Source organism: Lathyrus oleraceus, chromosome 4 (assembly GCF_024323335.1).
Source record: "Lathyrus oleraceus cultivar Zhongwan6 chromosome 4, CAAS_Psat_ZW6_1.0, whole genome shotgun sequence".
Classification (NCBI taxonomy): domain Eukaryota; kingdom Viridiplantae; phylum Streptophyta; class Magnoliopsida; order Fabales; family Fabaceae; genus Lathyrus; species Lathyrus oleraceus.
Genome location: NC_066582.1, coordinates 458556756 through 458570128, shown reverse-complemented (window position 1 = coordinate 458570128; position 13373 = coordinate 458556756).

The window sequence follows — 13373 nt, the reverse complement described above, 5'->3', positions numbered from 1 at the left end:
ATACTTCAACCTTTTAAGGATATTATTTGAGCCAAATGTCCTAATTGAATCCCTATTCAACTTTTTTGCAAGGCCTAAGACCTAATTGATTGAGCGGGGACATCAAATTATGGATTGGCCAAGCTGGTAAAGTTGTTTAGTCAGGCATAAAAACATCTCCCTGAACTCCACATTGCATCAAGCACCACAACTCCTTTTGACCTGGTTCTTTTTTCAACTTGTTAAGGGTATGGCAAAGATTAATTATTCTAAGTTTCATTCAAAATGCACGAGCCAATTTTAATTGACCCAATTGCAAAGGTAGGGTTTCATCATGGTGCATACATCATACCAGTTTGGACCAAGTCATGCCAAATCATGCATTAAGTCCCTAAACCATTTTATTTCACTCCCATTTGATCCCAAACATATGTTGTATCATTGTGTGACACATTTGCAAGTCAACTTGAATGCAACAAAGGCACATGTCAGCAAACCCGATCTATGTCCAAAAACATAAAACTTTTCCCAAAATGGATAAAAGCCAAGGAACATAAGCAATGTTGAAGCCACCATTGCTTCACTAAAAGCATGCAAGTTGCAAAGCAAACTGAAGGAAGAAGATTGCAGGCCAAAACACAAACGACCCTTTGCAAGCGAGCTTCTCATTTTTTCACTTTTTAGGCTCGACACATGTCTGAGAAACTCCCTCCAAACCACGTCATCATCGTCCCTATAAATAGAGGATCATGTTCCATTCATTTCCTAAGCTTGGAAGCCAAAAAACCTATGCATAAATCAAACTCCTTTCTCTCCAAAAATAGAGTATCGGGTTTGAACTTTTAAGCAATCTCAACACCACTTAAACATCCAAACACCTTAACCCAACATCCCTAAAGATATCTGAAACCTTAGAACCATCTAAAACCATCTTACCTGAGCTTCTCATACTCATCGGAACCTTCAACTGAAATCGATTATGATAAGGTAGTTAACTTCATCATTTCTGAAATTCTAGTTAACAGACTTTCGATGTCACAAGGGATGTTATGACATCCAATTCTGTGCAGACAAGAATTATGCAGAACTTTAGAAAGTAAGTGCAGTAAATAACACAAGGAATTGTTTACCCAGTTCGGTGTCACACACACCTACGTCTGGGGGCTACCAAGCCAGGGAGGAAATCCACTATTAGTAGTATTAATTCAGACCTTAAACCAACTGTTTAACCCTATCACTTAATACCTACCCAATGCAATTTCAATCTTACTCTAAGATCAGAGTTCCTACTCACTCCCCCTCAATCACCTCAGTGATTAAAACCTTTAATTAGATTAAAGTTTATAGTGAAGTCACACTTCAAACAACTCTTGATTGTGCTTAACAACTTTAATCAAGATACACAGCACTCACGCTTAAAAGCTTACAGTGACACAACACTTACAACTCAATGAACACCCTAGTCCAATGCAATCATCTAGGTGATAATTGCTTGGCTCACAAGATACACCTAATACAAGACACACACAAAAATACAGTAGTGAAGTATATGGAACAATAAAATCTTCACGCCTAAAATCCCCGATTTCTGAATGAAGGACTGCCATCCTTTTATATTGCAGCACTTGGGCCTTGTACTTGTATTTCCTGAAATTAAGGTCAAGCAAGTTAACCTAATTTCCACATATTAGGGTACTAACAAATAGGCTATTTGTTAGGTTCATTAATTGTAGCTCAGTTGTTAGTTTCCTGGATTTTAGCTCAGTTGTTAAATTCCTGAAGAATAGCCTGAGAAAAATGCTGAAACAGAAAAACTAACCAACCTACAATTTAGCATATGCTGTCAGGAATGAATGTCACAACATTCAGTTTGACGTCCAAATCATAGACCATATGCTAAGTCTGTTATTTTCTTGAAAACAGACTGTACAAAATTGCTGTACTGTAGAGGACCAACCCGTTCATACTTCAGTATCAGCTTACATTAATAAATGTCAAAACATCCAATTTGACATTTACACATAGAGCCTAATGCCATGGTCTGTTGTTCTCCTGAAGAACAGACTGAGATACATACTGAAATGTAGCAGAAAACCAACCTGCCTATTATTCAGTATATGTTGTCAATGATGAATGTCATAACATCCAGTTTGACATTCAGACAGTAGGCCATGTGCCAGGTCTGTTATTCCCTTGATAAACAGACTAAAAATAAATACTGAGTTATACCAGAACACCAACTGTTCTATTCCTCAGTATCTGTCGTCAGGGATGAATGTCATAACATCTAGTTTGACATTCAGTAGATCCTGTATTAGCTAAACTTGCAGCATATTACTCAAGTATGTCATGACATCAGTCAAGACATCAGAGTACAGTTAGATGATCTAACACAAAATGAAGCAAATCAAACATCTCCAGAGCATATCATGACATCATTCAAGACATTAAAGTCCAGTTAATGTTTTAACATAAAATGCAGCCAATCAAACATCTACAAACTCCCCCTTTGGAAATTTTTTGGCTAAAACCCTTTGGCATCACAACAGAGTTCACAGCAGCGGAAAACACACATGTAGCAGGGAAATTAACCTAGCTAATACACTCAGAGTCAGCAGCACACTCAACACACATATAAGTTAAATAAAAACTTCACATATCAGCACACATAAACACACTCACACTCATAGAAGTGGAACATCAGCTGCAGCACAACCTCTGGATTAGAGGATCTTCAATATCTGTTTAGAAAAACAATTTGTTGTCTTGGGGCATCAAAGGTGTTACTCCCCCTTTTTGTCAAAAATGTTGCCAAAGCAACACTTTAAATTACAGACCAAAATACACAGAATTACACACAAATAACAGAACCACAATCTTGATTTTACTTCATAGTTTCAATCAAGAATACCCCCTGTTGATCTTGCTTTACAGCTTTGATCAAGACACCACCTACTTGATCTTGCTTCACAGCTTTGATCAAGTAGTCACACACTCTTGCTTTACAACAGGTACCCCCATATCAGATGCCATGACTTTGAGTCTGACATCTTGAACCACTCTTGCATGAACCCTTTCTTGAAGTCTAGCAGGCACATAGGCTGTCTCATGTTAGGATATCCCCTTAACATCTTGTTACCACACTTGCAGCAAGTAACATAACTGTGATATGTAGTCCAATCATAGCACACTTTCAATTGTTTAATAGGTTGAGATATTAAACAATACATCCCAAACATCATTGGTTGCTATAAATCCTCAGAGAGGCATATTCCCAATTTGCCCCTTAAGTTTTCAAACTGAGTAGCATCCAGAGCCTTTGTGATTATGTCAGCAAGTTGTAGTTCAGTGGCTACATGTTCCAAAGTAATCACTTTGTCTTCCACCAGATCTCTGATGAAGTGATGTCTAATGTCAATATGTTTGGTTCTGCTGTGTTGGATGGGATTCTTGGAAATATTGATGGCACTGAGATTGTCACAGAACAATGTCATGGCATTTTGAGAGACATTGTACTCAGTAAGCATCTATTTCATCCACACCAGTTGGGAACAACTACTTCCAGCTGCTATGTATTCAGCCTCTGCAGTGGACAGAGATACACAGTTCTGTTTCTTGCTGAACCATGATATGATATTGTTTCCCAAGAAGAAACATCCTCCTGATGTGCTTTTTCTGTCATCAGCACTCCCAGCCCAATCAGCATCACAATACCCAGATAGGACAGGCTCAGAGCCATGAGAGTATATCATACCATAGTCACAAGTCCCATTGACATACTTGAGAATCCTCTTGACTTGATTTAAGTGGCTCACTTTGGGTTCTGCTTGGTATCTAGCACACACTCCAACTGCATAGGAAATATCAGGTCTACTTGCAGTTAGATATAGTAGACTACCTATCATGCTTCTATACAAGCATTGATCAACACTGGGACCTCCATCATCTTTGGTTAACTTTAAATGAGTAGGTGCAGGAGTTCTTTTGTGCCTAGCATTATCCATACCAAACTTCTTAACTATGTTTTTGGCATATTTGCTTTGGGAGAGAAACATAGAATCCTCCATTTGGTTAACTTGCATTCCAAGAAAATAAGTTAGTTCCCCAACTAGACTCATTTCAAACTCAGATTGCATCTGGTGAACAAAATGTTTCACCATTTGCTCTGACATTCCACCAAAGACAATATCATCCACATAAATTTGGGCAATCATGATTTTGCCATCTTCATCCTTCACAAACAAGGTCTTATCTATCCCACCTTTTCTGTACCCATGAGAGGTCAGAAATTCAGTCAACCTTTCATACCAAGCTCTAGGTGCTTGCTTCAACCCACACAAGGCTTTCCTCAACTTGTACACATGTTTAGGTTGGTTAGGATCACAAAACCCTTTAGGTTGTTCCACATATACTTCTTCATTCAAGTACCCATTTAAAAAGGCACTCTTCACATCCATTTGGAACAATTTGAACTTTAGAATGCAGGCCACACCTAACAGCAATCTGATTGACTCAAGTCTAGCAACAGGTGCAAACGTCTCATCAAAATCAACCCCTTCAACTTGAGTATATCCTTGAGCCACTAGTCTTGCTTTATTCCTAGTGATTACTCCTTTCTCATCAGATTTGTTCTTGTAGATCCACTTGGTACCAATGATGTTAGTCCCTTCAGGTCGTGGAACTAACTCCCATACTTCATTCCGCTTAAACTGCTCCAGTTCATCTTGCATGGCATTGATCCAATATTCATCACTCAGGGCTTCTTTAACATTTTTTGGTTCAACCTTGGATACAAAACAGGAATTTGAGCTATTCTCCCTTGATCTGGTAGTCACACCACTATTGGGATCCCCTATGATAAGATCCTTGGGGTGGTCCTTCTGAATTCTGATAGAAGGCACTTTGTTGGATGCATCTACCTCACACTCGGGAGGAGTCTCCTGTACCTCTTCTCACTTGACTAAAATGTCTGTTGACGTATCAAGGAATGTTCCAACATCCTCTATGACATTGATTCCTTCCTCTCTATCATCCATAATAACATTTATGGATTCCATCAGGATATTGGTCCTGTAGTTGAACACTCTGTAGGCTCTGCTGTTAGTTGAGTATCCTAGGAATATACCCTCATCACTTTTGGGATCCATTTTCCTTCTCTGTTCACGATCTGTAAGAATGTAAAATTTACTTCCAAAGATATGAAAGTACATCACAGTGGGTTTTCTGCCTTTCCATATTTCATACAGAGTGGAAGAGGTTCCTTTTCTCAAGATAACTCTATTGTGAACATAGCAAGCTGTATTCATCGCTTCGGCCCAAAAGTGCATAGGAAGCTTCTTTGCATGAATCATTGCCCTAGCAGATTCTTGAATAGTTCTGTTTTTCCTTTCAACTATCCCATTTTTCTGAGGAGTTATAGGAGAGGAAAACTCATGACTTATCCCTTCAGACGAGCAAAACTCATCAAACTTGGAATTCTTAAACTCCGTCCCATGGTCACTCCTAATCCGGACAACACAACTGTCCTTTTCCCTTTGAAGTCTGATACACAGTTCTTTGAAGACATCAAATGCATCTGACTTTTCTCTGATGAAGCTTCTCCAAGTGTATCTGGAATGGTCATCAACAACCACATAGGCATACCTCTTTCCACCCAGACTCTCAACCTGCATAGGTCCCATTAAGTCCATGTGCAAAAGTTCCAGAGTTTTGGAAGTTGTAGGATGTCCCAGCTTAGGGTGTGACATCTTGGTTTGCTTGCCAACCTGGCATTCTCCCTAGACTCTTCCTTCATCAATAAGTAGCTTTGGGATTCCTCTAACTGCTTCCTTGGATATGATCTTTTTCATTCCCTTTAGGTGGAGATGACCAAGACGTCTATGCCACAGCTTCACCTCCTGTTCTTCCTTGGCTGAGGAGTAAATTGTGGAGTAGTTTGAGACTTTAGGTTCCCACAGATAATAGTTATCTTTGGATCTAGATCCTCTCATAACTTTCTGATTATCTCCATTTGTCACAACACATAGCTCCTTAGTGAACTAAACATAGAACCCTTGATCACACAACTGGCTTATGCTGATGAGATTAGCAGTTAGTCCTTTTACTAACAGCACATTATTCAGTTCTGGAACTCCAAAGCTGTCCAGCTTACCCACACCTTTGATTTTTCCTTTAGCACCATCACCAAAGGTCACATAATTGGTAGTATGAGGTTGTATATTCACCAATAAAGTCTCCATACCAGTCATATGTCTTGACCGACCACTATCAAAGTACCAGTCTTCTCTGGTAGAAGCCCTTAGAGCTGTGTGAGCTAACCTAGCAAACCATTGTCGTTTCTTGATGGGGGCATTATGCTTATATGCCTTATGCTTAGGTCTGACATGAGGTGTTTGGTTAGGATAACCATGCAGCCTGTAGCAGAAGGCTTTTATATGACCAAACCTACCACAGTAGTGACATCTCCATCTCTGAAATTTCTTCTTCTGATGGTTACTCATCCTGGTTCCCCGATGTTGAGACATTGGGTGTGACCTCCGCTTGAATTTTTGAACTTCAGCCTTTGAGCGTTTGAGGTCAGCTGAGGATTTCTTCACAAAGCCTAAACCAAACATGGTTCCTGACTTCTATCCCACCTTTAGGATCTCTTCCAAGGTGTCCGTTCCTTTATTCAGCATTCTGATGGATTTCGTCATTTGATCTAGCTTGGAGGTCAGCAAGGTTATCTCACCATTTAGACCATCTATGACTGTCAGATGCTTTTGTTTCTCATCCTCCAGATCCTTGATGAGTTTCTTCTGCTTTTCTCCTTGTACACGTACTTCTGCACTTTTGACACATAGCTCTTTATATGACGTAGCATGTTCATCGAAGGTCAGTTCATCTCCACTTGAGTCATCATCAGTGGCACAAACACTAGTTAGTGCAGTGACATGTTTAGCAGATTCTCCTTCAGATTCACTCTCAGAGTCACCTTCAGACCATGTGACAGATAGCCCTTTCTTTTGCATCTTGAGGTAAGTAGGGCATTCAGCTCTAACGTGTCCAAAACCTTCACATCCATGACACTGGATTCCCTTGCCTTGGTTGAACCTTTCTTCAGAAGTTGATCTTTTCCTGATGTCAGACGAGATGTTCTTGACATTTGGTCTACCTTTTTGATCAATCTTCTTTACGAACTTGTTGAACTGTCTCCCAAGCATGGCTATGGCTTCTGATATGCTTTCATCACCACCAGTACTTTCTGCTTCTGAATCCTCTCCAGTATTTGATACAAAAGCTACGCTTTTGTTCTTCCTTTCAAAATTCTCACCCAAGCGCATTTTAAAAGTTTGGAGAGAACCAATAAGCTCATCCACCTTCATATTGCAGATATCCTGAGTCTCTTCTATAGCAGTGACCTTCATGGCAAATCTCTTAGGTAATGACCTGAGAATCTTTCTTACAAGTTTCTCTTCAGCCATTTTCTCACCTAAGCCACCAGAAGTGTTGGCAATTTCAAGAATATTCATGTGGAAGTCATGAATAGTCTCATCCTCTTTCATCCTCAGATTTTCAAACTTGGTGGTCAGCATATGAAGTTTAGACATCCTCACCTTCGAGGTACCTTCATGAGTTATCTTGAGGGTGTCCCAAACTTCTTTAGCCAGCTCATAGTGATGCACCAGTCTGAAGATGTTCTTACTTATTCCATTGAACAGTGCATTCAAGGCCTTAGAGTTTCCAAGGGCTAAAGCCTCTTGTTCTTTGTCCCACTCTTCTTTTGGAATTTGCATAGTGATTCCATCTTTCCCTGTCTTCGTTGGATATTCCCATCCTTTGTTGACAGCTCTCCAGGCTTTGCTATCTAGAGACCTCAAGAAGGCTATCATACGAGGCTTCCAGTCATCATACTTAGAACCATCTAGCATGGGTGGTCTATTTGAGTATCCTACATCCTTGTCCATGGTACTAGAAAGTAACTTCCCTAGATCTCACCCAGAAAATAACAGGCAGGGTGCCTGCTCTGATACCAATTGAAATTCTAGTTAACAGACTTTCGATGTCACAAGGGATGTTATGACATCCAATTCTGCGCAGACAAGAATTATGCAGAACTTTAGAAACTAAGTGCAGTAAATAACACAAGGAATTGTTTACCCAGTTCGGTGTCACACACACCTACGTCTGGGGGCTACCAAGCCAGGGAGGAAATCCACTATTAGTAGTATTAATTCAGACCTTAAACCAACTGTTTAACCCTATCACTTAATACCTACCCAATGCAATTTCAATCTTACTCTAAGATCAGAGTTCCTACTCACTCCCCCTCAATCACCTCAGTGATTACAACCTTTAATTAGATTAAAGTTTATAGTGAAGTCACACTTCAAACAACTCTTAATTGTGCTTAACAGCTTTAATCAAGATACACAACACTCACGCTTAAAAGCTTAGAGTGACACAACACTTACAACTCAATGAACACCCTAGTCCAATGCAATCATCTAGGTGATAATTTCTTGGCTCACAAGATACACCTAATACAAGACACACACAAAAATACAGCAGTGAAGTATATGGAACAATAAAATCTTCACGCCTAAAATCCTCGAGTTCTGAATGAAGGACTGCCATCCTTTTATATTGCAGCACTTGGGCCTTGTACTTGTATTTCCTGAAATTAAGGTCAAGCAAGTTAACCTAATTTCCACATATTAGGGTACTAACAAATAGGCTATTTGTTAGGTTCATTAATTGTAGCTCAGTTGTTAGTTTCCTGGATTTTAGCTCAGCTGTTGAATTCCTGAAGAATAGCCTGAGAAAAATGCTGAAACAGAAAAACTAACAACCCTACAATTTAGTATATGCTGTCAGGAATGAATATCACAGCATTCAGTTTGACGTCCAAATCATAGACCATATGCTAATTCTATTATTTTCCTGAAAACAGACTGTACGAAATTGTTGTACTGTAGAGGACCAACTCGTTCATACTTCAGTATCAGCTTACATTAATAAATGTCAAAACATCCAATTTGACATTTACACATAGAGCCTTATGCCATGGTTTGTTGTTCTCCTGAAGAACAGACTGAGATACATACTGAAATGTAGCAGAAAACCAACCTGCCTATTATTCAGTATATGCTGTCAATGATGAATGTCATAACATCTAGTTTGACATCAGACAGTAGGCCTTGTGCCAGGTCTGTTATTCCCTTGATAAACAGATTGAAAATAAATACTGACTTATACCAGAACACCAACTGTTCTATTCCTCAGTATCTGCTGTCAGGGAGGAATGTCATAACATCTAGTTTGACATTCAGTAGATCCTGTATTAGTTAAACCTGCAGCATACTACTCAAGTATGTCATGACATCAGTCAAGACATCAGAGTACAGTTAGATGATCTAACACAAAATGCAGCCAATCAAACATCTCCAGAGCATGTCATGACATCAGTCAAGACATTAGAGTCCAGTTAATGTTTTAACATAAAATGCAGCCAATCAAACATCTACAATTTCCATCCAAACAAGTTACCATTCTACTCCATTTGATTCTCTAATGTTAAGCCACGTAGTTCGAGCTTCTATTACTTAGTATCCACGATTTAATTTTGGTTTTAGGTTTAAGCTTTCCTTCGTGTTCTTAAGAAATACTCCATACTCAGAGCCAATCAATGGCTCCTGAGTATGGAGAAGGCAACTGTGACCTTTGATTGATTGGAATCCATGGTCGATTCCACTTAAAAATGAGAGTTGCAGAGATTCAATTTCTAGAAATCCAAGGTTGAAGATGATGACTCATACGTTGCTTCGCGCATTTATTCAGTGTTTAAATTCAAAATAATACATTGTCACGTTTGTAAGACCCCAATTTTGGCCTTAAGATCCCTCATGCAATTTCATCATAAGCATTAGCATTGGGATCATACCTTGGCATCCTCCTTACCCCTCTTTCATTGGGTTTGTTTTGGGAGAGATCACCAAGTACTTTGTGATTGTATCATACTTGTATTTTATCATTTTTACTAACCAAAATACCAAAAATATGTCTTTGTATTTGCCTAACTCTTTTGTAGGTAGGGCATGATCTCCATTGATTCATCAAGTTCATATCTAGGGTTTGAGACCTTCATGACAAAGAGCACAACCATGGATTGATACAAGAATGGTTATGATCATTATATATAAGTTCCATTGATTCCTATATGTTATATTGATCAAGTTTTCTTCAAGAGTTTATGGGTGATTTGCCTTGGAAACCCTAGTTTGACTGGGTATCTTGAGTAACTTCTCCAACAAGCTATCTCACCAATTGATCAAATTTCTCAAGGGACACTTCAAAATTCCTCATCTTATGCATATATGATCTACCATGAGCCTAGAAAGTCAAGAGAATTGAAGGTTAGCAAGTAGGTTGATGGTGGTTGGCTAGATGAATTCATCTGATCAAAACTGGGTCTCCCTAGACCCTATCTCCTATAATTTTCATCATATGAAAATAATTCCAAGCGAAAACTTACTCTAAATGATATTCCAAACAACTTTCATGTTGAGACCTAGATCTAGTTTTTCTTGGAAAATCACTTTCTATGTTGAAACATTATAGGTCATTTTGTCTAAACCCTAATTTGAAAGTCAACTTCCCAAGGCCATAACTTTCTCAATTTTTATGATATGAAAGTTTACAAGTTGCAAAATCAAAGTCAAGATGTATACTTCGACCTTTATGTTTGGAGTGAGAGCTAAATCAACTTTTATGAGCATGTGATATGAGGTTACATTATAGGTCACTTTTGACCTATGCCATTGAACAAGTGATTTTTCCAAACTTCAAAAATGCATAACTCTATCATTTCAAATCCAAATGACATGAAATTTGTGAATATTTTGAAAGTTGTTGAAAGAGCTACAGATTTAATGAATACACCTTTCTAATTTGAAGTTCACATAAAAAGTTAAGCAAGGTGGAATATTGAGATATATGACTTGACACTTAGAAAAAATTTCAACATGTTGAAATTTCGAAACATCCACCTCAAAATTCATCATGATACAAGCTTAAATTGGAAAAGTGTTGAACATGAAAGTTGTTCCTCTTGATCTATCCTTTCAAAAAAGTCCAAGTTCATCCATTTTGGATAAGAATTGCTAGGGTTGCGCATGGCATGAACAGGGTATTATCATTTGGCAAAGATCAAACTTCAAATCTTCACACACACTTGCCTTGATATCCAAGTTGATATCAGACTCTCTTACACTCATTTGTGGACCTAAAGTAATGATCTCATGGGCCTGTACACACCCATGCACCCATGCATCATCAATTGCCAATTTTGGAAATTGATTTGGAAGGTGCAAATATCATGAGCTACAAGCTATAAATAGAGACCTCTAGCATCAGAATTCAACACACATCCGCGCCAGCTTTAATCCTAAACCCCTAACCCTTCCATTTGAGAGGATAATCCTGAAGAATTTCATCTTGAAATTGAGTTTGAATCTCACTGTTTTGAGACTCAAAACTCCAGGGATCCAAGACCTTTTGTGCATTTCATTCTACTTCTGCAAGCATTCTGAGTGAGATCAAGCACGAGGCAAGGCAAGAACAGTTGAATCCAGACCTACATTGAAGGTATTTTCCAGAAAAATTCATCTCTTTGATTCTCTCTCAATCTTGCTCAATTCTCTTGATTCTTTGGTTGTCTGAAGTCCTACTAATGTAGGCAAGATGATTGAGTTGCTTAGAGGTCAAATCGAAGCAACCCAGTTGACATACCTCAAAATTCAACTCCTCATATCTTTCTATATGTGAGGAGTTAGTTAAAATTGAGGTGATATTCGTGATCTACACCATATTTCCTTTCAGATTATGTCCTCCTTTTTCATTTATGATCTGGTGATGAATGGAACAGTCTGGCCAAGGTCGCCTGAGAAGACGACTGGTGCTTTGCTCCGGCAATGATGTGGCACGGTCTAGAGCCATTGGATTGATTCAAATTGTTTTAATCAGGAATGTTGCTTGTGATGACCAAGTGTGTGGCGCGCTGACTAGCGTGTACTATGGAACGCGTGTTTCTCACCACTTGATCTGCCACCTCAATTAATGAGGCAGATCAAGTGGTCCACGTTTTTTAGATTTTCTGATTTTAATTTTTATTCCTTTGATTTTCATTAATTCATATTAATTTTAATATTGATCCAAAAAATATGAGAGTTCCACCAAAAAATTTCAAATATTTTGCTCTTTCATAATTTGAATTAAAATTATTTTTTGGATCATTATTAATATTTTTCATGATTTAATTGATTTTTCATTTGTTTTTAATTGTTTAAAAATACTTTTAAGTCTTTTAAAATTCTGAAAAAATTTCTCCAAGGTCCTTTGATCTTGTATGACCTATGATAAATCTCATGGCCATTTATTTGGTCTTTTGATGAGGTTTTAGGAATTTGACAAACCATATTTAATTTAAATGCATTATTTTAGTATTTTTTAATTGGAATAAATGCCAAATAATTTTGTTGACCAATTGTGAGACTTGTTGGTGTTTGACTCTTGTTGTTAGGCCTTGGTCAAGGTTGATTTGAGTTTGTCAAATTAATATCATTGGATTTAGCGGATTGATGGAATGTACATTCCATCTCCCAAAATGAATGGATGATATTAATTTGGTAAAATTCCTCCTTTGACCAATTTGAGTTTTCATCAATTCCCCTCCCTCTTCATCTCATTCCCATTCTTTATGCATTCACCTCATTTGGCCTATGATATCTCAAAGTCCTAAAGCTAGTTGATTGAAAAATTAACATGAGTATGGATGAGATTAGGCCACACCTTTTGCATATTCTTTTTTGTGTGTGTTATGTTTCATGAGCATAGTTCATTGTACTATGTCTCTAACATGCATTAACACCAAAATTCTATTGTCCGACCTCAAATAGTTGTGACTTCTACATAAGTCCTATTATGATTTCTTAACATAGCGCTAAATTTGTGACATAAAAGGCATAACATTTTAGTTAGTGAGATTGTAAGTCTCCCCTCATTCATGGTATTATGTGGAAAATTGACCTTTTTCCTTCCTTTGGAAGATGTCTTGGCTCAAGGATCCATGCTTGTGATAAGTGGGTTGAGTGTTCTCCAAAGAATGTCTTAAAATGAAAAGCAAAAGCAAAATAATACTAACTTCTAACTCATTAACGACTAACTTTTAATTTCAAGCCATTTACTTTAATATCATTTAATTCTTGCCTTTATTCATTTGCCATTGTTCATATCATTCTAATTGTTTATGTTAATACAATTTTCACTTTGTCCATTTGGACCATATTGTGTGATATATTTTGTTTGTGTATACTTTGTTTGTTTGTGTGGCCTTTGACCATTAATGTACATAATAA